The sequence below is a fragment of the Eschrichtius robustus genome, chromosome 12, assembly GCF_028021215.1.
Source record: "Eschrichtius robustus isolate mEscRob2 chromosome 12, mEscRob2.pri, whole genome shotgun sequence".
Classification (NCBI taxonomy): domain Eukaryota; kingdom Metazoa; phylum Chordata; class Mammalia; order Artiodactyla; family Eschrichtiidae; genus Eschrichtius; species Eschrichtius robustus.
This window is the reverse complement of record NC_090835.1, coordinates 21,140,374-21,167,377: the sequence shown is the minus strand read 5'-3', so window position 1 is coordinate 21,167,377 and position 27,004 is coordinate 21,140,374. Positions and strand designations below refer to the sequence as shown.

Here is a 27,004-nt window from a genome sequence, read left to right as displayed (position 1 = left end):
ACTGAATCACTTTGCTGTACACCTGAAACTAACACGACATTGTAAATTAACTATACTTCAATTTAAAAATTCATTAAAATTGAACAAACTTAAAAATTCAGTTCCTCAGTCGCACTAGTCACATTTCAAATGCCCAAGAGCCACAAGAGCCACTTGTAAATATTTCAAATGCATAAGAGCCACCTGTAAATATTATTGGCTACCATATTGCACAACACAGAGAACATGCCCAACTCCACAGAAAATTCTCTTGGATAGCCTTGGTCTAAATGACCTCTAAGATAACTTTCAGCTATTAAAACTCCAAATAAAAACAAATTGAAATGAACTTTACTTTCTTCATTGGTAGGAAACAAAGCTACTGGAATTTCACTGCCTAACTTCAACACAAAAATGTTCATGTCATCATGTTTTATTCACCCTGATTAGTTCCCTTTAGTTGCATTTAAATTGGGTTCAACAGATTTGTTCATAGAAACAGCCTGATACTTTCTTATCTGCTTCAGCATGCAGAGTAAATTCTTGAGTTATTTATAGGGATTTGAAATCTAAACTTGTATTTTAAAAAGAGAGGTAGGAGTGGGGAAAAGAAAAGCCCGATTTTATGTTGCCTAAAACTTACCCTTCCCTGCTAGAGAAGTTTCACTGTCATATAAAACTTTTAATTGTCTGTGCACAACTGTCCAGGGTGACAATCAGCAATGTTTTATATCACGGATCATCTAACTTTCCTATAAAGAACCAGCTAGTAAATATTTTCAGCTTTGTAGGCTATACAGTTTCTGTGGCAACTACTCATCTCTGCCTCATTACATGAAAGCAGTGATTGACGTTATGTCAACAAATGAGCATGGCTGTGTTCCAATAACACGTTACCTATGGACACCAACATTTAAATTCTATATAATTTTCAAGTGTCATGAAATAGTCTTTGTTTGCTTTCTTTCCCCCTATCCATTCAAAAGTGGAAAAATCCTTTCTTAGCTTGGGACCGTAGCAAAACAGGCAGCGTGCGGGATTTGGCCCACAGACTGGGGTTTGCTGACTCCTAAGTCCTGCAAACTCTCTGATGGAGAGACGGGTGGGCTCCGAGCCAGGGAGGGCCGAGCTCTGGCACATGCATACGATTCACTGGGCATTTATCCAATGTAAGTTCTGTGCTTTGCTAATGCTGTTCAGGAAGGGAGGGCTGGACCACACAGGCCCTTTTTAGTGAGACCACCTTATTTATAGTCAACCCTCATTATTCACAGATTCCATATGTGCAAATTGGTCTACTTGCTAAGATTCACTTGGGACCCCCAAATCAATACTTGTGGTGCATTTGCAGTCATTCTCAGACATGGGCAGAGGGGCGAAAAATTGGAGTTACCCCTTGAGCAAGACCATAGCTAAGATCAAATAACGCAACTCTGCCTTCTTGTTTCAGCTCTCATACCCTAAACCAAGGGTCCTGTTCATAGTCTTCGTAGAGGTCTTTGTAGGTCTTTAAACTTTGCTGTTTAAAATGTCCCCCTAGCGTAGTGGTGAAACGCTGGTTAGCGTCCCTAAGCATAAGAAGGCTGCGATGTGCCTTACTGAGAAAACCTGTGTGTTAGAAAGTTCCGTTCAGGCATGAGTTACAGTGCGGCTGGCCGTGAGTTCAACGTTAATGGATCCACACTATGTAGTAAACTGTCGTTAAACAGAAACACACATAAAACAAGGTTATGTATTGATTGATGGATGAGAATATTGTGAGTAGAGATTCACAGGAATCCTGTATTTCCCCTAGAAGTGATGGTTCCGAATTCACTAATTCAGTGTCCATGGCGACTTTATAGGACATAACTACTGCAAATAACAGAACTGACTATATATATATATATATATTTTAGTGACACTAAAAAGGAGTTGCTGTGATATCCTGTAGGTTCCCTCCTCTGCCTTATAAATTGGATTTAAGGTTGACTGAGGAAGGTTGAAAACTATTTTAAATGACGTTTTGGGGTTATTTCATGACTTTAGGTTTCCATGATTCCCTGTTTTCTGGTTCTCCAGATAAATGGGCTCTTGCCTGGTTAATGGCATAGAAAGTTATTTTCAATAAATTCTTTACTTGTAGGCAATTTGCAAGCGCACAAACTGTGCTCCAATTAGTGAAACACCTCAGGCCTAAAATCTCAGCAGGACTCTGTTGGAAACTTGGCTGGTGTACATTGTGACACATTGTAAATATTCAACACAGTTTTGTAGACTCCCTACAAATGGTACTAAATATCAATCATAGTTAATAACCCAAACCTAAGTATTCCTTGTGTAAGTCAACCAGGGTTTTATAGGAGACTTGTCACCTTTATTATATGTCCTTGGGTATGATTTTCATTTGCAAACGTTGCATAAAATGCACTGGCTTTGCCCTTTGGAAATACATCACGTGAGGTGGTCCAGCAGGGGAAGTTATTTGAAAACGGAAGAGGATGTTAGAAGCTGATACATCTGAGAGCTGAGGTTCAGGCAGAGTAAAAAAAAAAAAAAAAGATATTTCAAATACTTTTAGGAGAATATCAACAAGCAAGTTGATATGTCTTAGGGACACATATACACATACTTTTTTTGTTAGTGACTGACTTCCCTTGACCAAATACAACCTTTCTGTGATTACTGATGTAATCACTGGCATTGACTGAGCTCTTCATAGTGACCCTCGCCGCTCACCAAAGCATTTCTAAATATTAGACGACAACACAGCGCTTACTATATGCCAGGCACTATTCTAAGCACTCAATATTAATCCATTAAATCCTCAAAAAATCTTACGAGGTAGGCACAGTTATTATCACCTTCATTTTATAGATGATGAAACTTAGACACAGAGATGTCATGTAACTTGCCCTGGGTCACACAGCAAATAATTGGCAGAGCCAGGATCTGAACTCAGGGAGTTTCATTCCAGAAAGCACTGGATAACTGTGGAAGAAACCCAGCTCCAATACAAAGGGATTTTTAGTGTCTGCTTTTATTAGCAGCAATACTCATCTTTCTCTCTCTCTCCATCTTTCTCTTCCTCCCTTCTTCCTTTCCTTTCTTTTTCTCTCTCTAATTTACATACCATAAAATTCTCCATTTTTGACAGACATATACAGTCCTTTAAGCACCATCACAATCAAGACTGAATAGCTCTACCTACCTCAAAAAATTCCCCCAGGCTCCTTTGTAATCACCCCTTCCCCTACCCCAGCCTAGAAACCAAGGGATTTTAGTCAGGGGTCCATGACCCCCAGCAGATGCTGGAACAGAATTTAAGGATAGAACTTAAATTAGTATAAAAATTACATATTTAAAAATTATCGCTAACTTCTAGGTAAAATTTAGCATTCCTTCAGTTGCGACTAGAAGTAACAACCTACAGAAATATTAGCAGTAACATCACTTGGTCTCCAAGAGAAATCACAGATACTCTTACATCACATTACAGTCTTCGTCTGTATCACAAAATACGGTTTACACTCCTGATTCCTTTGAAATTACGGTACACTAGATCTTGTTATTTATTGCATTAATGAATAAGCACCTTTGTTATTATATCACAAGTGTTTTAATAAGTGTATTTAAAAATAATTTAATTTAAATTTCTTTTTTGAACATTATTTTCTCCTCTGAGAAGGAATTCAGTTTATGGAAGGGGTCCCCTTTCCTAGAGTGTGGTGCCAAGAGAAACCATATTTGGGGCAAACAGAGTCACTTATCATTTATTCTACCATCATCCCAACTAACGTTGGCCCAGAGAGTAAGATATAGAAATGGATAAGATGCAATCACCAACCCAGACTGGCAGAGGAATCGTGCATCTCCTTTCCTTAAAACTGATGGTGGGTATGGAGCTGTGCACCTTTGCAGGCAAATGTTGCCGCTGCCTTCCGTTGAGGACGGTGGTCACACAGCCCCACCTGCCTCCTCTCTGGGACTTTGCCAGGACGGCAAAGATGCTGCTCTCCCGCCCCGTGCAACCGGCCCGTGCAATGGCTCACAGAGACCACGCACACCTCATCAGAAGGGGGAAACAGCCATCTGTGAGCTCAAGACTGTCTCCAAGAGGGAGGGACACCCCGAGGCACCAACTATAAAGATTAGGCAGAAGCTGAGAATTCACATTCTCCGATTACTTGGAACCTTTTTGCGATCGGGACTGTGTTATTAGGACACATGGCTTATACCTCGGTGTGTCACCTTCGAATCAATTATTTCTTCATTTATTAATGTAATCAACAAATCAATACAAAAAGAAGGATGGGAACAGGCAATTTTCGTAAGAAATACAAATGGCCAATAAACATAAGAAGAAATCCTTGTCTTGACTGACAATCAAAAATAAATATTAAACGGGGACTTCCCTGGTGGTCCAGTGGTAAAGAATCCGCCTTCCAATGCAGAGGACGCGGGTTCGATCCCTGGTCAGGGAACTAAGAGCCCACATGCCACGGGGCAACTAAGCCCGCGCGCCACAACTACTGAGCTCTAGCGCCTCAAGGAGAGAGCCCCGCGTGCCGCAAACTAGAGCCCATGCGCCCTGGAACCCACGCACCACAACTAGAGAGAGAAAAAACCCGCACACCACAAGTAGAGAGAAGCCCGCGCGCGGCAACGAAGAGACTGCGAGCCGCAAGGAAGATCCCGCGTGCTGCAACTAAGACCCAACGCAGCCTAAATAAATAAATAAATAAATAAGTAAATAAGTAAGTAAATAAATAAATAAATATTAAACGAATGAGATACAAAGTTTCTCTTCAATTGTCAAAAGCCAAATTATTGGTTTACGACACATGAATGAACGTAAGATATAGGTTAACAACCTTAAATCCTAATATGGAAATTCATAGTTGAAATAAAAGCAACTCTTTTGAAAATAAAAAGATGAATTTGAAATTTGCTTGGGTGGACTGGGTTGATTTCTTTTTTTTATTTTATTTTATTTTTTTTTAATTTTTGGGGGGGGGTTAATTTCTGAAGCTCATTTCAAGAGGCAAGGCTAAAAGAATGAATGTAAGATTCTAAGTCACAAATTAAATGCAAGCAACATAAAAACCACGGATGCTGTTGATATTAACTTTACCCTCTGTAATCAGAACTTTAAGTATAATGGCCTTTATTTCTTCCTACCTCCAGTCCTCCTTTTTTTACCTACCTTTCAGCCCCGGCTCTCTCACTACCACTGGGACTGGACCATGTCTCAGGCCAATGGGAAGGTGGGAGACATGCCAGAGCTTTAAAAGGTTTCTTTTGTCTTTCAGTTTTTCCCAGTGTTGCTTTCTCTCTTCAGTTGTTCATTTCTCATTTATAGTATTTCCAGAACGTTTCCCTAATAATTACCCAGTACATCAGTGTCACCACCCCCTTACCCTGTAAACTCCTCAAGTACACCACCTTTTTGATTTCAGCGTGTCTTGGTCAGAGAGGACATTTAATAAATGTTCATCAGTTCTGCTGCCATAAGAATGTGGATGGAGTTAAATTTAGCAGGAAACAGAAACCAAAGAATTAACAGCAAAGTTGAACTTGCTGGTCATCATTTTCAGTCACACTCCCCTGAGGGGAAGGGCGACACTGGAATCCAGCCTTGGAAGCAGTTATTCTCTTCACACAACAGCCCCCCACTAGCCACTGGGAAAGTCCACCCTCAACGCACAATTTAAAAATTAAATATTGACTTTGTTGGCCTACCACCTGAATCTCATCTCTCATGGGTCTGGAATTCAAGGACAGGCATGGCCTTCCTTTTCCCCCACCGTTCATGATGGCTTCAGCTGAAACATGAGTACTTTAAAAGAGGAGTAATAACAGGATCATTTCAGGGCTAGACGAATTAATTGCCTGATTCCATTCAGTCCTCCCAAAGATGTTTAATACTTGGTACAAAGCAGAAGCACAGTAACATTTATTTTATAAATAAACCATAACAAGATAGGTGTTGTTACTATCTTTATTTCTCATAAGGGGTTAAGTAGTAATTAATCAAAGGCTCCAAAGCAAGTAAGTGGCGGAGCAGAGAACTGAACCCCGTCTAACTCCAGAGGTTACCCTTAATGATGACCTCCTACTGCTCTCTTTATTAAATTAAATATTATGTCTATATAAATATAAATTAAATATAATGACATAATCAGTATAAATATGTTTATTAAAATAAATTCTCAGCATTAAAAAAACCCACCTGTCAGAAGATAGTTTCAAAGCCTACCAAAATATTAATAGGTTAGGCTTTTGCTAAAGTTTGACACAGCACAGGGTGTTTCCTGAGCAGCTCATACAAAGGCAACTCCAAGGACATGCTAATTAAAATGGGACATAACGTCACATGATATCAATTACAATCAGAAATTAAACAACAGAATGGGCTCAGTTTGGAGCCTCTGGCATGTGCTGGATGTAACAACCGTCCTCTTCCAATTAAGTGCAGCACCTGTACAGTGTGCTACAGATAAGGTATGGATAAGGATGTGATGGGGCTGGAGTGGAGACTTTGATTTTTGTGGATCTAAAATAGAGTTTTTAAAACCTGTGTGTGTGTGTGTGTGTGTGTGTGTGTTTGCATACAGAATTAGGGAGATTACATTCATCTGAGAGAGTCACTACAGAAAGTTCCAGAGATGGGTGGCATTTATATCCTAGGTTTGGATGAGAGAATTTTCCCAATTACATTAACAGCACTCTATTGGTAATACCTGCCTGGAGCCCAGGGTCAGGAAGGATTGTGAGACTGAGTTCTACAGAGAAAGCATGCTGAGATGATTAATAATGTCTGCCCTGGCATGAGACCCGAGAGGCACATTTACTGCGAATTTAATCAGGATTAGACCATTCATGGGACTGCCATGTCTATTCATCACCACAGAGGTACCTCAGAGCTTCCAACCAAGACTGAGAAGAAATATCACAGGGCAGACCTGAGAAATTTAAATCAGAAAAGAATTTGAGCTGTGAAGACACAAAGGTCTGTGGGATTTATCCTCAGCTGTGATAACATAAGGCCACAGACGCTCTTGGGAGCCAAGATGATAGAAAGGCCACTTGGCTGAGAAACAGGAGGGAAAAAGGCAAGCAATATGGCTGAGAACTCGTATTCCATACTGGCCCGGGAGTACTTGGCAGATTTGCTATTTCTTTGGCTCAACCCCATGGAATTTGGAAATATGACTATAGGACTTCTTACTTTTTTTTATTTCTTTCCTTCATCCCTGGAAAGTTTTTAGCAAAGTCTGCTTGGAAATGTCAGCCTGTCTCAGGTGTGCTGAGGGAAAATAAAGTTTTGGTCAATGTTTAAATCAGAATATAAAAGGGGGAGAACTGCCCCCTGGTGGTAGATTTGGAAAATCCCTAGAACATTATTCCCAGAAGTGTTCCTGGAAGCGTGACTTTCCACAGGGGAAGTACTCTGCGGTAAAATAACTCTGGGAAACAATTTTTAAATTATATAGTATATATTCATGTATTATTTAATGTATTATACATATTATATCTCTTTCTGGCAATTCACAGTATTTATTAGCATGTTAAATCCCTAAGAAGTCCAGCACTCAAGAAATTCTAACTCCTTTTAATTCAGCATTATTTGAACATAGACATGAAGTCTTTTTTCTTCTTTTTTTAATTAACCTAACATTTTGGGAGACATCAATCTTAGCGCAAAGGAAAGAACATGAGGTCATGTTTTCCTCTTCCAATATAAAGATTTCCTTTCCAGAGCCTTTCCTTGATAAAACCAAGAAAACTTTCATTTTTATAGCATTCTCCTGGGTCTCCTTCACGATGGGCATTAGTAAAAAGCTGGACAAATGTTAATTTCCAGCTGGAGACAAATCATTTACAGGTATCAGGTCACAGGCTTCTACAGAAGAAAAGCTAATAGCATATCAATACACTCAAGCTTTTCAGGTATAACTACCCAGAAGAAATCCTAGAAATGATCACACAGTGTACAGACAGCTCTCCTGATAATAAAGCTCTTCATAGTTGGGAGGTGGGAAAACAGAGTGACTCAGAGTGCTGTAGGCTCTGAAGCCACATTTCTAGTGTTTTGACAGCCAGCTGTACCTCTCACTAGCGGTGTAACTTTGGGAATCTTTCATAACCTCTCTGTTCTCCTAGTCCTCATCTGTGAAATGGAAATAACAGTATCTCCTAGTTCTGTTGAGGATTAAATGAGTTAACAATGTAAAGTCTTAAAAGAGCACCTGGCAGTTGGCTAGTAATTTCTTGCTTCTGAATCTGCACCACTGAAGTCAGGAGTATGAAGCATCATTTAAATGGAAAACAGTATTTTTTTCCCCTTTAAAAATACTGTACTTTTGTTTTAGGCCATGAGACCATTATGAAATGTTGGCGAACTATCACTAAGATGTATTTAAGCTATTAACTTTTAAAATTTGGAAACACTTGGAAATTTTCCTCTTCTTCACGTTTTTTAAAATTGCGGTAAACTATATATCAGATAAAACCTAACATTTTTTAAGTGTACGGTTCTGTAGCATTAAGTACATTTATACTATTGGGCAATCATCACCACAATCCATGTCCAGAACTTTTTCATCATCCCAAAATGACACTCTGTATCCACTAAACAGTAACTCCCTACTTCCCCGTCCCTCCTCTAGCAATCACCTTTCTACTTTGTAAGAATTTGACTACTCTAGGTGCTGCATATAAATGGAATCCTACAATATTTATCCTCTTGTGTCTGCCTTACTTCATTTAACATAATGTCTTCATGGTTCATCCATATTGTGCCATGTGTCAGAATTTCCTTCCTTTTTACGGCTGAACAATATTCCATTTTAAAGAACCTCTGTACTGTTTTCCACAATGGCTGCATCATTTAACATTCCCACAGGATTCCAATTTCTCCATAACTTCACCAACTCTTTTTTATATATACATATATTATAGCCATCCTACTTGATGGTAAGTGGTACCTCATTGTGGTTTTGATTTGCATTTCCTTAATGATTGGTGATGTTGAGCGTTTAACATTTTCAAATGATTTTCAAGCAGACTTCCATAGGAAGAGCACATATTTCAACCACTAGTACTCATCATCTGACATTTAGATTTTCCTATATACATATGCATCTTTGATGACTTTAAAGTTATTTCTTGCTTTGAAGAGGAAAAAAGTACATATGTCTGGTGTCTATTCATTTTAATTAAAAAAAATATTTAACAGTTAACTTTGAGGTGTGGATGGTGAGAGTTTTTAATTTTCAACATCACAAAATACTTTACTCTTTGCATATTTTTACAAAAATCAGGCATTAATTTTAAAACAAAAAATAAATTTTAAAAATAAGAAAATTTTAAAAAATAAGAGCCATCATTTTGTGAGACATCAGAGCCTAAGGAGAGTCTCTTTCTTTGTTTTAATCAAACTTCAGCAGGAAATTCAGGTACCAGAAGAAATACATCAAATTCCTCAATGTTTAGTGTTCTAAATGACAGTCTCCAAGTACCTGTTTCAAATCCTGTTACTTACACCTAATGATTGTCTGTTCGTGATTGCGAAAATTATTTGTACCTCTTTTAAAATTTATTATTCTATTTTTCTTCAAATGTATTTTAACCAGACTATTTTATCCAAAGTCTAGAAACTACACATTTTCCAGGGACCTAGAAAAAGTATTCTAGAGTTAAAAAACAAGGAAACAAACTTACTGACTTTTAAATATGAAAAGAAAACCACACAATCTAAAGTAATAAATATTTAAGTTAGTATCTATACAAGTTAATACGTTGTCCACTTCATTAGTTGATAAATCATCATATTCACAAATTGCATTATTTTTAAAAATAAATTTTAGGTTTGATTTTTTTATTTGGTGTGGATCAACTAAAATGCATGATGAATCCTGGAAAATTAGAGCCAATAATAAATGAGTTTATTGTAATAAACAGTTTCAAAAGCAAAATTATAGGGTTTTTAAACAACATATAGAGTAAGAAATTATTTTTAATGTGGGATACCTGTGCATTTTATTTTATTTTTTTAAGATTTTTTTTTTGATGTGGACCATTTTTAAAGTCTTTATTGAATTTGTTACAGTATTGCTTCTGTTTTATGTTTTGGTTTTTTTGGCCATGAAGCATGTGGTATCTCAGCTCCCCAACCAGGGATCGAACCCACACCCCCTGCATTGGAAGGTGAAGTCTCAACCACTGCACCGCCAGGGAAGTCCCTGTGCATTTTAATATGCTTGTTATCATGTGGGGTAGGTATCTAAAGGTAAAAATTCCTAGGGCTGACAAATATCTTTAAATGTCCCTCACTATAATAATTCAAATTACATCAAATCAAACACATTTAAAATTTCTCCTTTTTTGGACTTCCCTGGTGGCACAGTGGTTAAGAATCCACGTGCCAATGCGGGGGACACAGGTTCGAGCCCTGGGCCGGGAAGATCCCACATGCCGCGGAGCAACTAAGTCTGTGCGCCACAACTACTGAGCCTGCGCTCTAGAGCCCACGAGCCACAACTACTGAGCCCACGTGCCACAACTACTGAAGATATACAGATGACAAGTAAGAGCATGAAAAGATAGTCAACATAATTTGCCATTAAGGAAATGCAAGTTGACACCACGATGAGTTATTACCTACATTTGCCATTAAGGAAATGCAAGTTGACACCACGATGAGTTACTACTTACATACTTATTAGAATGGATAAAATGGAAAAAGATTGATCATACCAAGTACTGACAAGGATCTGGAGCAACTGAACTCTCATTCAGTGCAGATAGGGATGTAAAATGGTACAACCACTTTGGAATATTTGTTAAAATGTTAAACATACACCTACCATATGATCCAGGCATTCAACTCTTAGGTATTTACCCAAGAGAAATGAAAGCATATGTCCATATGAAGACTTGTACATGAATGTTCATTGTAGCATTATTCATAATAGTGAAAATCTGGAAACAACTCAAATGTCTATCAATGGTGAATAAATACACAAATGGGGGTTTATCTATATAATGGAATACAACTCAACAATAAAAAGGAATGAAATATCCATACACACTATACCATGGATGAATCTCAAAATAATTATGCTGAGTGAAAGATGTCAGACAAAAAGATATGTACTGTATGATTTCATTTATATGGGTTTGTAGGAAATGCAAACTATTGTACAGTGATAAAAACAAGATCAGTGGTTGCCTGGGGCAAGACAGGGGCTGGGTAGGGTAGGTAGGTGGGATCACAAAGGGGCATAAAGAAACCTTGTGGAATGGCAGAAGTTTTCATTATCTTGATAATGGTGACGCTTTCATGGGTATATGCGTAGGTCAAAACATCAAATTGTACACTTAATTTTTTATTTTTGGGGTTTCTCAGCTCTGAGCTGCTGCTTTATTTTATCGCCTAAGTGGTGCTGAACATTCAATACCAAGCAAGACACACAGTTCTCCGAGGATCCTGTCTTAACTATATTTGATCTCAAATTTTACACTTTAAATATGTGCAGTTTATTATATGTCAGTTATACCTTAATAAAGCGATTAAGAAAAGGTCCTAATTGTAACAATTCAACAATACACAAGTATATAAAGAAAAATAAATAATCTTTCATCTGATGCCACCCATCAGATAATCTCCTTGAGGTTACCAACACGAGTAGCCTGGTGAGTGCATCCTTCCATATTTTCTCTTTACTTGCACAAATTTATGATCTCATTATAGGGCTTAAACCTTTTATATAATGGATGACCCATTAAAGTGGTATTTTCTGCAACAATTTATTAGGGTTTTAGAAAATCTCTTATTATGCAAAAAATTTTCGGTGTTCTGAGATTGAGGCTCATTTTTTTTACAGCCAACATGCCTTAAATACCAAAGAAAGGGATGTAAAACTACAAATAGAAGCATCCTGCTTTACAGTAAATTACTAGATAGAAGAGTTGGTCCTCACTGAGGGAGTCAGAAGACCAAATTCCTTCTATATTGAGAGCCTGTTTTTCCACAAGAAATAATTTAATCTAGAAAAGGAAAACCACTCAGTGTTTTAAACTATAATTAAATTCTCACTCTAGGTTAAACATTGCACAGGGATGTGAGACACAAGCAAATTCAACTGCAAACAGACTTGCAGGATTGTTTTGGTTGTACAAGCTAGAAAATTGTACCAACTCCAAGATTTTACCACAGGTCAACTTTAAAGAAAAACCTTCAATTAAAAAATTATAAAATATATGTTCACTGTGAAAAGTGCCAAAAATACACAAGTATATAGGACAAAATTTTCTTCTGTTCTTCCCTAATTCCATCTGTTAGACATAACCACCATCAACAATCCAAACACATCTTTCCAGATTATACAGTGTGCGTGGGCATGCATGCATGCATGCATGTGTTTTTCTGCTTTTATTTTGTGACTGTTCATTTGCTTTTTCTTTAAAGTTTTTTTTAATTGTGGTAAAATATATATGACATAAAACCTGCCACTTCATTTTTTTTTAATACTATCGTTCTAGAATCATCAGAACATGCAGATTATTTTTCTTTTTAATTTTTTTGGCCGTGCTGCGTGGCATGCAGGGTCATAGTTCCCTGACCAGGGATCGAATCCATGCCCCCTGCAGTGGAAGCATGGAGTCCTAACCACCGGACCGCCAGGGAAGTCCCTCAGTCATTTTTAACTGTACAATTTAGTGGTATTAATTACATTCACACTGTTGTACAACAATCACCACCATCTACTTCCAAAACTTTTTCATCACTCCAAACAGTATCCATTAATCATCAACTCTCCATCTTCCCTCATCCCAGCTCCAGGTAATGTCTAATCTACTTCCTGTCTCTACGAATTTCCCCATTCTCGATGTTTCATGTAAGTGGAATCATACAATATTTGTCCCTTTGTGTCACCCAGCATAATGTTTTCAGGGTTTATCCATGTTGCAGCCTGTTTCAGAACTTTATTCCTTTTAATGGCTGAATAATATTCCATTGCATACCAAATTTTTCTCATCCATTCATCTGCTGAGGGACACTTGGGTTGTGTTCATTTGCTGTTAACAAACATGATCATGGTATACACAATTTTGGCAGCCTTTTTCCCTTTTACTTAATACATTTTAGCTATCTATCCTAAATTTTTAAAAGCCACATTATTCTAGTAGATGCAAGTACCATCATTTATTTACTACTTTTCTAACAACAGACGTATAAACTGCTGCCATATTTCTGCCAGTAAAACAGTGCTAGAGTGAACATACTAGTACATACATCATTTTGCATTTCTACCAGTTTTCCTGGAAGATGAACTCCTAAAAGTGCTATTAGCTGGTCAATAGCATTTAACATTTTGATAGATACTCCCAAGTTAGCTTCCAGAAATATCACCCCTATTGACATTCTTATCAACAGAGACTGTGAGAGCTTTTTTGTCCATATCTTTCCCACAAGAATTATTTGGAATTTCTTTCATCCTTGCCAGTCTGACAGGTGATGAGTTTGCTAATTTAAAGTAGGTATAGGAAGGATGTACAGGTGTGCCATGAGGGCAGAGGGTGCTCAGGGGTGAAGTTTGAGGGTGTCAAGAGTCCTCTAGACCAAAGCAGAGAACAGAATTCCAGGACCAGAAGGGGTTCTGCTTGTTTCTATAATCAGGGCTGATTTCAGTAGAAATACACACATGCAGCTGCACCTAATGCTAAAATACTGAAAATTCCTCCATAGTGGTTGGCAATAGATCACTGTCCTGAGCCCCACCCGTGAATCCCAACCCACCTCCCCACAATCCAGCAGCTGAAGGGTAAAAACCCTGCCCAGCACCATTGCCGATGCCAGCTCAACTTGATCCTTATTTGTGCTGACTGGTAGTTAATACTCAGAAGATCGCTCCTGCCTACATGAGTCTAATTTTTTTGTGAGACCCACTGATTCCCTCCTCACTCTATTTCTGAACCTCTAACACTGCAGAGCAATCGTCTATTTCATTTACGAGACCTGTGCTCCTGAGGGCAGGAAGCCTGTCTCTCTCATTCATTCTTTCACTCCCAAAATGTTTTTCGAGCACTTTGTATATTGCAGCTGCTGAACCAGGATCCCAGAATATCACTGTGAAAAGGCAAACACCATCTTGGGCCTCACAGAATTTACATACTTTTTTACTTACCAGTAAAAAGGGCAGGTGAAAAATAACTGAACAGCCAAATAAATAACTCCCAATAATCATGAGTGCTATAAAAGAAACAAGTTTTTTTTTTTAATTGAAGTATAGTTGATTTACAATGTTGTGCTTAAAAAAAAAAAAGGAAACAACCTCCGAAGATGAGTTAATGAATGATTAACCTCGGCCCTCACTGCATACCTTCACATCCTCCCTTATACCAACTTTAAATAACCAAGCTCATCACCTGTCGGACTGGCAAGGATGAAGAAAATCTGAATACACCTTGTTGCAGGGATATGGACAATACAGCACTCATAGTCACTGTTGATGAGGATGTCACTAGGGATTATATTTTTGGAAGATAACATCACAAAGGGGTCCTTCTGAGTAGAGAAGCCAGAGAAAATCCAGTCTGAGATTAAAGGAAACGGCCAGGAGTCAGGTGCCAAGAGAGGAAGCACCCAGGCTGCATTGAGTGTGTGCAAAGGCTCCAAGTGCAAAAGAGCTGGTGTGATTTAGAGGGTCAGGAAGGAGGTAAGAGTGCGCATAAGGAGCTAAGGGGGTGAGGCTGGGAGAATGGCCACAACTGGGTCACACCAAGCCTTACAGACACCAAGCCTTACAGATTACAGCAAAGAGCCTGATTTGTGATTTAAGAAGATCCTACATCATTTAAGTCTATATTCACTAATACTTCTCAAAGTACATAAATCAGTAAGAATCTGAGAAATGCCCCGAGCTCCCCTCTAACTTTCTTACATCTCCGCCTGCTGCCCGGCAGTCCCGATGACAGTCTCTTGGAAAGTGCAAATACGCCCAGGGTTAGAATTATCGCCCTTCACTTCCCTGACATCTTTTGGGCTTTTCCACATCTCTACTGACCAAAAAACAAACAACTGAAATGATCATCCCCGAAGTACACTTCACTCAATGAAAACAAAATCAGTTAACAATTATTGAGCACTCTTTATACGCTTGGCCTTGGCCCAAGTGCCTTGCATACATTAACTCATTTCATCTACTCATCCTTCCCTAATCCAGGAAACTGAGGCAAAGGAAGATTCATCATTTTCACTGCAGTCACACAAGAGGTAAGTGGTAGAGTCCATGTCCTGGACCACCACACTGTAGTCCTCGCCACCAGGGGCCAGCGTGCGGAAATTGCAATCCTATCATTAATTTCACTAGGGGCCGAATTTTTTTTTAAAGATTTATTTATTTATTTATTTTATTTATTTTTAGCTGCGTTAGGTCTTAGTTGCGGCACGCGGGATCTTCGTTGAGGCATGCAGGATCTATCGTTGTGGTGTGCGGGCTCTTTGGTGGTGCACAGGCTTCTCTCTAGTTGTGGCGTGCGGGTTTTTCTCTTCTCTAGTTGTGGCGCGTGGGCTCTGTAGTTTGTGGCGCGTGGGCTCTGTAGTTTGCGGCACGTGGGCTCTAGTTGAGGCGCATGAGCTCAGTAGTTCTGGTACGAGGGCTTAGCTGCCCCGTGGCATGTGGGGTCTTAGTTCCCCGACCAGGGATTGAACCCACATCCCCTGCATTGCAGGACAGATTCTTTACCACTGGACCACCAAGGAAGTCCCTAGAGGCAGCATTTTGAGAAGACTGGGAAAACGTTGTCTTTAACTGTTGTACATTCTACTTGTGCACAATTCATACTTTTTGCACATTAGACATCAGTACTCTTCAAACCACCTTTGCCTATCAAATATGAACTACTGAGATCAACTAATGCAGAAAAATCTTGAGAGAGCACATGGAAGTGCCACCTACACACCCACATTTGGTTTCTATCGCACTGTCATCACTGTGGCAGGCTTGGGTAACCATTGGAGTATTTCATTTTCCCCCCTCACTGTATTCTAAAAAGCAGTGAAAAATGGAAAAACAAACCCGTAAGTATTGATATAAAAGATATAAAGCACACCTTCACTACAACTAAGCTAAGGAAGAAAATCACTGCATATATAAAAATAATCATTAGTGTTGCTCAATTGCCCAGTGGACTTAAACTGGTCAAATGTTCAACTGCGAATAAAAAGACAATTTTACAAACATGCAAATAGAATATTGGAAATATAGGAAATGTGTCTCTGGCACAGTAGAGTTAAAGCATTGTTTATTATTTTTTGTTTGTTTCTTTTTCTTTCTGACAAGAGAACCCCTTTTTAAAATGTGATCTATCATTTAACTTTTGGGCACTTAGCTTTTATGTGAGAGTAGCAGACTAACTGTATTTACTGATTTTCTTCCTCATTCCTCATAAGACAGATGTTTAGATGGTAGATCATATCATATATCATATCCTATCCCTATTTGACAACTCAATGTACACTCACAAACATTCATAAACCCACTTTCCTGTTCTAACATATCAGAGTTCAGCATTTACAGAGATGTCTGCTTACCTTGAACTAGTAAGTACTGTCTTGCTTTCCTTTTGTTTTCACTGTAATTATCTTTGGATTTTGTTTGCCAGGCACAGATGTCATCTTTTTCCTTCACACATTCTTTCTTCTGGATTTCTCATCAAAACCTGAAACACAGAGGGGAGCAGCTCCTTGATTTCTGTAGGCATATAGGAAAGAACTAGACATCCCAAATCAGGGACTTCTAATTTATTTCTAATTTTCCTTTGATTGGCTACAGTTTAATCACAGTTTTAGAAATTCACCTAATTAGATGAGATTTAGAATAGAGCTATCTCAAAGTACAGACGAAAGGAGGCTCTCCTTAACAACTAAAGACCTGATACTGATTTGGCTTCTCACATAATGCCTTTCATTGAATATAGAATGCTAGCCTCTGTCTCTGTAGGAGACGCTAAAGCACTAAAAGTTAGCTACAGTCAGTTGTAAAATCAAGGCTGTGAGAGTGGGAGAACTCAATAAAATATTACCTCAGAATCTGTGTTTCAGAATTGCTGAAACCAGGATGGTTTACTCCTGAATCTAGTTTTTAACAGATGTCAGTTGTGGAGAGAATGAAGCACATGTCATGAATACTGATGAAATTTAGTGTGTGTATTGCGCCATAAGATACACTCATTTATATGGATTTGTTATTCTGCCTTTAAAAGAAAACAGCTTTTCCCCAGAAGCTCTCCTTCAGTCGGGAAGGACAATTCTCGCTTGTCAACTGTGGGCCCAAACTGTTTTGCCCACAGCAGGGTGTGAAAACTGGACAAGAGGAGGAGGGCAGTGGCAGCAGATGTGGTATTCATCATTGTGCCACGTGGTTCAATGCATCTCCACTGTTGCACCGTCCTCAACGGACCCCACAGCCCATCCCAGCTGACCCTCAACTCCTCTAGATGTGACACAGGTGTGAGGTGGAAGGTGGCAACAGGAAGTAGAAAGAACTCAGTATGATTCCTTCACAAGCACCTTTATCTGCTCTCTCCTTACTGTTGCCATAGGACAAATCCATCTTTTCTAACAGGAACTGTAAGAGAGAAGAACAAACCTGACTCCATATTGGGTTTATTCCTTTAGCTCTAACCCTTGTGCTTTGTTGCTTGTGCTTAGTCATGCTGCCTCTGTAAAAGAATGTTGCCTATAGCCTGAAATAGACATTATAGCCCATTCTCAAGGCTCCTACTTTTAAAGGTATAACACTTCTCCATTCATATAAAGATAAAAAATTGCAGAACAAAGAACAACATTGGTTGTGGAGGTTTATAGGAACATTACGACCAGATCTATGTAGACAGCTGCAAGAACAAAGGATTCTGGCATCAAGAAGTACGTAACCACCAACCACATCCGCTCCCCCTTTTGTATCAAAGTAGCTTGAATTCTAACTGGGCTAAGAAAGAAGGTTCTTTGGGACACTAGTCCACCATCTTCGCAAACTGCTGGCTTTCTGAATAAAGTCTCTATTCCTTGCCCCAACAACTTGTCTCTCGATTTATTGGTCTCTAGTGCAGCAAGCAGTATGAGCTTGGACTCGGTAACTAGATATTCTAAGAACTCATCTACAACGAGAGCATTGTGTAGGTTGGGAGTTTCTTGTAGGCAATCTTCTTCAATATCCTTTTAGGAGGAAAGTATCTCTTAAAGCTAGTAAGAGGCTAATTTTATGTTAGGTGTTTAAAATTAAACATTAAAATATGAACTATGTTAAATCTACATAGTGAAATCTGATGTTGATAGGGTGTAATGTAGGTAGAGAGTGAGGGGATGGGGTAGTGGTTTGGGTCATCCTAAATCAGAATGAAGACCTCCCACACCCAGTCATCCCCTTGGTCCCCAAGACTATTAGGTAAAATACTGGGCTTAGATAGAATATACTAGGCATGTGTTAAGAGTCCAAGCCCCTACTTTACAGGTTAATGAGACTCAGAGAGAGAGAGAGTGATTTGCAAAAGATTATGCACACAGGGAAAACTGGTGCTGGAACGACTCCGTATATTTTCTGCTTTATTGAACCATCTCTCCACAACTGTCATGTGTCCACTAGATGACAAAAGCTCCTTGTAAATAATGATATAACAAGCAGCATCTAGCATCATGTATAAAGAACTGTTTAAGTCCCTTACTTATTTTAGTTGTGTTAACAAAGACTGAACAGCTTCTGTCAGCTCGGATCACAAGGACAGAAAAAAGAGAAATGAACGGATACCTCCCAATTGCCTAGAAAACTACCATTTATCGAGCACCCACCATAAGCCAGAGTTGGGTACACCACTTACGTGGCCTCTGATGTATCTAGAAACTCCGAAAGTAATATAGGTTTTATTATATGGTGAAGACGAGGAAACTGAGTCAGGGAAATATAATTCCTTGTCTGAAGTTACACACAGCTAGTAAGTTTTTTGATTCCATGGCCCCATGCACAATGACTCCTGCCTGTAACAAACAGCACTATACACGAAGTAAATATGCATCAATTTGAAAACCCCAAAGCCTATGAATAGAAACAGAGTGGATGGTATTTGGAAGGAGATTAAAGAAAGGAAGGGAGAAAAGGCAAGCTAAGAGCGTTATGGAAATATATTCTACCATGACTCTTAACATGAGTGAGGGCTGTGTGTTAAGATCTTCGGACGTACCAAATACACAAATGCAATTAGAGCATATAACTTCACCCATAAAATTTAGTGAAAGATACTTGTGCTATTAGGTATCTGAGGATGAGCAAAGAACTGCAAGTCTCAATGAATTAGGATGGATGAGTTACAATAACCCCATTATTTTTAAATAACAGAATCACTCTGGGAATGGTGAGATACCTGAAGGAACTGTGACCAACCAGGAAATGGGAGATTCAGGACAGCATCTCATGCCCCCTTCTTTAATTTGCCAAAGTTAACTGTGCACTTGATCCCCCAAAAATTAAACATAGAATTACTATATGATTCAGCAATTCCACTTCTGGGTATGTACCAGAAAGTACTCAAAGCAGGGACTCAAATAGATATTTGTACACCATGTTCATAGCTGCATTATCTGTTATATTGTTCCCAATAGCAGAAAGGTAGAAACAACCCAAGTGTCCATAAACGAATGAATGGGTTAACAAAATGTGGTATATACATACAATGGAATAGTATCTATTCTTAAAAAGAATGAAATTCTGATACACGCTGCAATGTGACTGAATCTTTAAAACGTTACAGAGAGTGGAATAAGCCAGATGCAAAAGGATAAATATTGTTTGATTCCACTTGTATGAGGTTCCTAGAGTCAAATTCATAGAGAAAGTAGAACAGAGGTCATCGGGGGATGAGGGGACTGAGGAATGAGAAGTTACCGTTTGATGGTCATAGAGTTTCAGTATGAGCTGATGAAAAAGATTCTAGAGACAGAGGTGGTGACGGTTGTACAACATCGTGAGTGTACTTAATGCCACTGAATTGTACACTTAAAAATAATTACAATGGTAAATTTTATGTTAAGTATATTTTACCACAATAATCAAAATGCTCAGAAAAAGAAAGGTGTGGGGGCATAACTGGAGGGATGGGGATAAATTGTTTAGATATCAGTTGAGCATCTCATTTTGCTAAAAGTGTGAGCAGCTGACAAATTCCTGGCTTCTTTAGATGACAACTTCATAACTTGGAAGACAAAGGAAGCAACAGGGGCAACTGTTACACTAGGAAGAACTTTTGGGCAAGAGAGAAATGAAGCAAAAAAAGTGGTCACATCTTGGAGTTCAAAGTAGTACCAGCAGCATCTACCCATCAACAGATGAATGGACAAAGAAGATGTGGTGTGTATATATATATATATATATATACACACAATGGAATCCTACTCAGCCATAAAAAAAGAATAAAATGTTGCCATTTGCAACAAACATGGATGGACTTGGAGGGAATTATGTAAAGTAAAATAAGTCAGAGAATGACAAGTACCATATATCACATGTGGAATCTAAAAAAAAAAATACAACTAGTGAATACCACAAAAAAGTAACAGACTCACAGAAAAAAGTATCATTAGTTTTTTCTTATGGAAAACCAATTGTTCCAACACCATTTACTCCTGATTCCCCATGTTTTCCACTGGGACTTCCCAGTCCTCCTGCATCACACAGAAACATTCATTTTGTTCAGCTCATCACTGGGCTCTCTGTTCTGCCCCACTCATCTATTTTTCTGTACCCTTTCACCAAAAACACAGTATCTTAATTACTAAGATTTTATAATAGCTTTTGCTAGTTAGTGGAGTCCTAACTCTTTTTTCTCCTTTTGCAAAACTCCCTTGTTAAATTCGTGAATTTTTACACTGCCACTCAAATTTTAGAATGCTGTTGGGATTTTGCTTAGAACTGCAATGAATTTATAAATACTTTTTTGTAAACATCGACATTTTATGATATTGACCTTCCCCTTCCATGTATATGGTATATCTTGCCATTTCTTTAGTTCTTTTATGATTTCCAAGTATTTGCACATCTATTTAAAATTTACTGTAAGTTTCTACATAATTTTGAGTGCTGCAGTGATTTTTTAAAAACCCAAATCTAAACATATCAACTCATCCCTCTCTCAGTGTAGCTCTGTTAGGACTTTCTATTACACTTAGAATGAAATTCAAATTCCTTACTCTGGCATGATTATAATATGTGGCTTGGCGCTGTTTTCCTCTTAAACTTTATCTTGTGTCTTCTGTTATTCATTAAGCTTTAGCCACACAAGTTTTCTTAATGTACCCCAAACTCAACAAGCTAATCCACCTTGGGACCTTTGTCCATGCAGCTTCCCTTTTCTGGAACCTTATTCCCCAGGTATGCCCCTGGCTGGTTTCTTCTTACCATTAGGGTCTCAGTTGAGATGTCACCTCTGAGGGACCATCCCTGTCCACAAGAGAATGGCCCTCTGATCACTCATAATGGCACAGCTCCTTTATTTCTTCACAGCATTTGTCACCATTTGAAGTTATCTTGTTTAACTCTTTATTGGTGTTTCCCCATAGTAGACTAGAAGTGCTACATGATCAGGGACGCTGCTGACTTGTTCTCTCCTGTGTTCTCAGCACCTCAAACAGTTTCTGGCACACACTAGGTGTTTTTCAATGAATATTTGCTGAATAAATGAGTAAGTGAATAAATGAACTAACTCTGATCTCCCCTGAGCCCCCTGGTTGTTCCTTCTGTGTCCTCTTATGTCAACTAAGGAGTATTCCCTTTCTCCCACTGGCCATACACACGCTAGCAAACTAAATAATATTACATAGATATTTCTAGTCTCTCAAAGAAACAGCTTAACTGCACAAATACTTATAATGTGTTTAGGAATTCTAAACATATCTATGGTCTGTGTATCCAGGTTTCTAAGTGTCTTAGAACAGAAAAAGCCCCACTCTCCCATTCATCCCATTTTTACACCTAAGAGATAACCATTAACAGTTTCTCTGCATGGAAACAGAAACTTTTTATCCGTGTACAAACAGCTATACATCTATCCATCTATCTATATATCTATCCATCTCTCTATTTATCCAACACAGAGAAGACAGTTTGAATGATAAAATATAAAAAGTTTTATTCCTCTTGACAAAGTATTATTTTTCAGTGGCTCTGAGTTTAAGAAGTCAGATTCCCAGTCCCACCCCTAGAGGCTGTGATTCCACAAACCTGGGTTGAGGCACAGGAGTCTTCATTTTCAGCAAGCACCCTAGATAATTCTGATGCGGTAGTCCAAAAACCATTCTTTAAGAACTACTCACCTAGATCAAGGCAATTTAATGCCATCCTTACTTAAGAACCACGGGGAAGAAGCAAAAAGAAGAAAAGACCATTCAGCCTCCCAAACACCAGGGGGCAGATGGAGCCACATGTATGCTCAGTGACAAGATGTGTCACAGGCGCTTTACTCAAAAAGTAGTGGGGGGAGGGGCTTCCCTGGTGGCGCAGTGGTTAAGAATCTGCCTGCCAATGAAGGACACACGGGTTCGAGCCGTGGTCCGGGAAGATCCCACATGCCGCGGAGCAGCTAAGCCCGTGAGCCACAACTACTGAAGCCTGAACTCCAAAGCCGGCGATCCACAACTACTGAAGCCCGCGCGCCTAGAGCCCGTGCTCTGCAACAAGAGAAGCCACTGCAGTGAGAAGCCTGCGCACCGCAAGGAAGAGTAGCCCCCGCAGGCGGCAACTGGAGAAAGCCCGCGCGCAGAAATGAAGGCCCAATGCAACCAAAAATAAATAAATAATTAAATAAAATTTTTTTTTTTAAAAAGGGGGTAGCAGATCCTTGTGCCTCCAGTGAGACCCCCCCCAAGAATGTGCAGTACTTATGAAGCCATATAAACTATCAGGGAAGCAGCTCAAAACTGGTAGTGAGGAAACCTGGGTTCTAGACTCATTGCTGCCCTGGGCCTCAGTTTCTTCATAGGCAAAAGGAGAAGTTGGTGCAGATCCATGAACAAGCTCGTTCCAGCCCTTCCAGTTTATGAGAAACATCAACATCTCATGGAGTTCTTCATGATTGGGCTATGGCTGAGTTTTATTTTGTACCTTCCAAAATTTTTAGGATGAGCATATATTATTTTTATAATGGAAAAGAAAATAATTCAAAACATTTTAAAAGATAACATTTCTCACCGTTACTCAGACATTATTTTCACAAGCTAAGATGCTTGTATTCCAGTGCTAAGCTCACTACTTTACTGCCCATGAATAGAGAACGAACAACAAGGTCTCCACACTTGCTTGTCCAACAGACTGTTTGAAACAAATTTAAAACTTGCTTTAATAGGCAAAACTGGATCTGTGACTCTCTGCAAGATGATAAACATGGAACTAAACAGCCCAAAGATCCAATCTCAGCCAAAATCGCATACCACATAGAGAAATTAGCAATATTTAAATATTTAATAATACCTCATAATTTTTTTAGACATCTGGGTTTCAAGATTTCTGACAAAGTAATTCACAAGCCATAATTAACAAAAATAGGCAACCTTCTCGAAAGTCTCCCAGAGCAAATGTAAATTCATCAGCGCCCTCTCCCTGCAGTGAGCATGTAGTGAATAGTGACATACCAGCAGTAAACAACAGAAGCCAGAGAGGTTTGGATCTTGCCCTGAACTGGTGTCTGCTGAAAATGGCTTTAGCAAAAGAAGGTTGTGATTAGAAGTTAACATTTCCAGCACCCACTTATTAGCATGTCTAGCGAATCAGAGAAGAGAGATGATATAGTCTTTACAACCAGAGAGTTCCCATCACATAGATTATTTACAAATACTTACTGCTGTTTCAGTCTTCAGAGTAATTAGGTCACTGCTCTAAGGGCAGACAAAGGATGCAGACACCGTAAGCAGTCACTCCAGGTGGTCTCCTAAGAAAGACTCCCATCACCTCTTGGTTGCTCCAGCCATAAAACTATGCATTCTTTTTCTTCATCACCCCACTTCCCATTCATCAAATCCCAGCAGCACTACCTCTGAAACACGTTCCCTCTACTTGTTCTTCTCTCCTTATTTCCAATGCCATTCCTAGTCCAAGCCACCATCATGTCTCCCGTAGACTACTTCCGCAGCCTTCATGCTAACTGCCCCCCTTGACCCGGGCCTGAGTCAATTCCTTCTTCTCATGGTGGCCATATATATATATTAGATCATTTCCCTCCCCCACTTAAAACTCTTCAGGGTCTCCTGATTTTCACAGAATAAAACAAATTCCATCCCCTCTTCACCTCTCAAACCTTATGTCATGACAATCTTCCCTTCACCCTCAGTACTTCTCGCATTGGCCTCCTTTTCCTTCCTTCCTTTGCCAAGCCCGTTCTAACTTGCCGTCCCCACTGCTTACTTAGATCACTGTTTCTCCAGCTTGTCCCACAGCTGGCTCCATCTCATCGTTCCAACCCAACACACATGACCTTCCCTGCCCACTATATCCTAAATACTATCAACCTATATTTGTGTTTTCTCTCCCCCTATTTATATCCTGTAGGATCCTGAAGTCACATTGTTTGATTGCTGGTTTCCTCCCCCCAGAGAGAATGTAAGCTCCTTGAGGAGGAAAATCTTGCTTGTCCTATTCAGTGCTAAAGCCCCAGGGCCTAGAACAAAGCACATAGTAGATACTCAGTGACTTTTTGTCAAATGAATGCGTGTGTTGCTTCAGATTAAATCAGGGCCCAACTTTTCAATGTTCCTTGTCCATTCAGAGTTAAAAGTCAATTCCTTGCCCAGAAGACAAGTTGTTAATTTGCAGAAGGGACATCTCTCTCTATATATAAATATCTTCGTTGTTACCCACAACTAGGTTAGCCTCCGACATAGAGTTCATTGCTCTGGAAACAGAAGATTCTTCGAAGACGTCAAATGAAACTTAAACCTAGCTGACAAGCTAAGATGACTCATACAGTGTGTCTTGACTTGGGGGAACAATTGTGTAGGTTGTCACCGTTGGAAGTGAAGGGTTCAGAGTCTGAGTGGGTTGATCGGTATGTCACACGGACTGAGGCAGGCGGATATTTTTAAAGTGCTAAGAAAATTTGCTAGGATTCTCTGTGCTCTGGCCTGGCATTCAGTATGGGGAGAGTTCATTTGGGGCCCAGGTAAGAGGATCAACTCTCTGAAATTTTAGATGGGGCACCATTTCAAGGTAATTTCACTCTGATTTGCAGAGTGAACTACAAAGTGGGAGTGACAGCCAATTTTCTGCAGAGTATCATGATTCAAAAATCACTTTTACACATTCATCATCTCTTCTGTTCCTCAGGGCAATTCCAAAAGCTTGGCCAAATGTAGTAATTATACCTATTTTATATATGGAGTATGCGAGTCACAATCCCACAATGAGTAAATACGGAAACTTGATTTAGAATCAAGATCTTAGGTCGTCTAGAGATGTTAATGAACCAACAAGAGAGATACTGCAAAAGGCATTTTCAAAATCAACTTTTTTGAGGTATAATTTACATACAATAAAATACTCCCATTTTAAGTGTTCAGTTCATTGGATTTTGACAAATACATATATTCCTGTACCTACCACCACAATCAAGATATAGCACGTTTCATCCCCTGAAAAGTTCCTTCATGTCCCTCCATACTCCATTCTCCCCTTTACCTCCTACCTCTGCCCCAGGAAGGCACTGATCTGCTTCCTGTCACTGTATATTGACGTGCTTTTTCTAGAATCTCATACGAATTAAATTAGACAGTCTGAATTTTTTTTGCATCTGGCTCCTTTCACTCAGCATATTTCTGAGATACATTCATGTTGTTACACATATTAGTAGTTTGTTCTTTTTTATTGTTTTGTTTTATTTTACAGTATTCTATTGTATGGCTATACCCCAATTTGTTTATCCATTCATCTACTGATGGATATTTGTCGGGTTTTTTTTTTTAATTGAGGTATAGTTGATGTACAGCATTATGTAAGTTTCAGGTGTACATCATAGTGATTCACAATTTTTAAAGGTTATATTTCATTTATAGTTATTACAAAATATTTACTATATTCCCTGTGTGTACAATATATCCTTGCAGCTTATTTTATACACAATAGTTTGTACCTCTAAAACCCCTACCCCTATCCTGCCCCTCCCCCCTCCCCCCTCCCCCCTCCCCTCTCCCCACTGGTAAGCCCTGGTTTGTTCTGTTTATCTGTGGGTCTGTTTCTTTTTTGTTATATTCAACTAGTTTGTTGTATTTTTTAGATTCCACATATAAATGATATCATACAGTACTTGTATTTCTCTGTCTGACTTATTTCACTTAGCATAATACCCTCCAAGTCCATCCATGTTGTTGTAAATGGCAAAATTTCATTCTTTTTATGGCCAAGTAGCATTCCAGTGTGTGTGTGTGTGTGTGTGTGTGTGTGTGTGTGTGTGTGTGTGTGTATCACATCTTTTTTTTCTGTGAATACTTTGGAGTGGAATGGCCAGGTCCTATGATAAGGGTATTTTTAATCTTATAAAAACTGAAAACTGTGGTCCAACATGGTTTTACAATTTTACATTCCTCCCAGCAGCATATAAGAGTTCCACTTGCTCCAGGTCCTCACCAACACTTGGTATTGTCAGTCTTTTAATTTTATCCATTTTGATAGGTATGAGGTGGTATTTCATTGTGGTTTGAATGTGGGTTTCCTTGAGGCTAATAATGTTGAGCATCTTTTAACATGCTTATTGCCCATCTATATAACTTCTGCAAAGGGCAATTTGAGAGGTAAGAGATATAAGTAATTTTATCTCTCATGTGCAAAAACTTGCTTTATTTTAGAAACAATTTTTGAAAAATATAACCTGGAAAAAGATTTATAAAAAGACATAAAATATTCAGATTATAAAAATCAAATATATTTAGAGGCTAAACTAAAAATAATGAAAGCAGTAATATGGTAGAAAATATCCACATTTTATTTGCTTTGTATTTTTTACT

At 38.9% G+C, this 27,004-nt stretch overlaps 1 protein-coding gene across 7 annotated transcripts in view; it reads right to left on the bottom strand.

Moving 5' to 3' along the window:
• Nucleotides 1-27,004, bottom strand: part of FRMD4B (FERM domain containing 4B) — a 339,770-nt gene that overhangs the window by 220,791 nt on the left and 91,975 nt on the right. For 5 of the 7 annotated variants that reach the window (XM_068557491.1, XM_068557496.1, XM_068557494.1 and 2 more), the window contains one exon: nt 16,562-16,689. The gene's annotated coding sequence lies outside the window, so the exon portion shown is untranslated. Of the gene's footprint in view, nt 1-16,561; nt 16,690-16,827; nt 16,958-17,052; nt 17,125-27,004 lie in introns of those variants that run through there. The other 2 variants (XM_068557497.1, XM_068557498.1) reach the window with 2 other exon arrangements.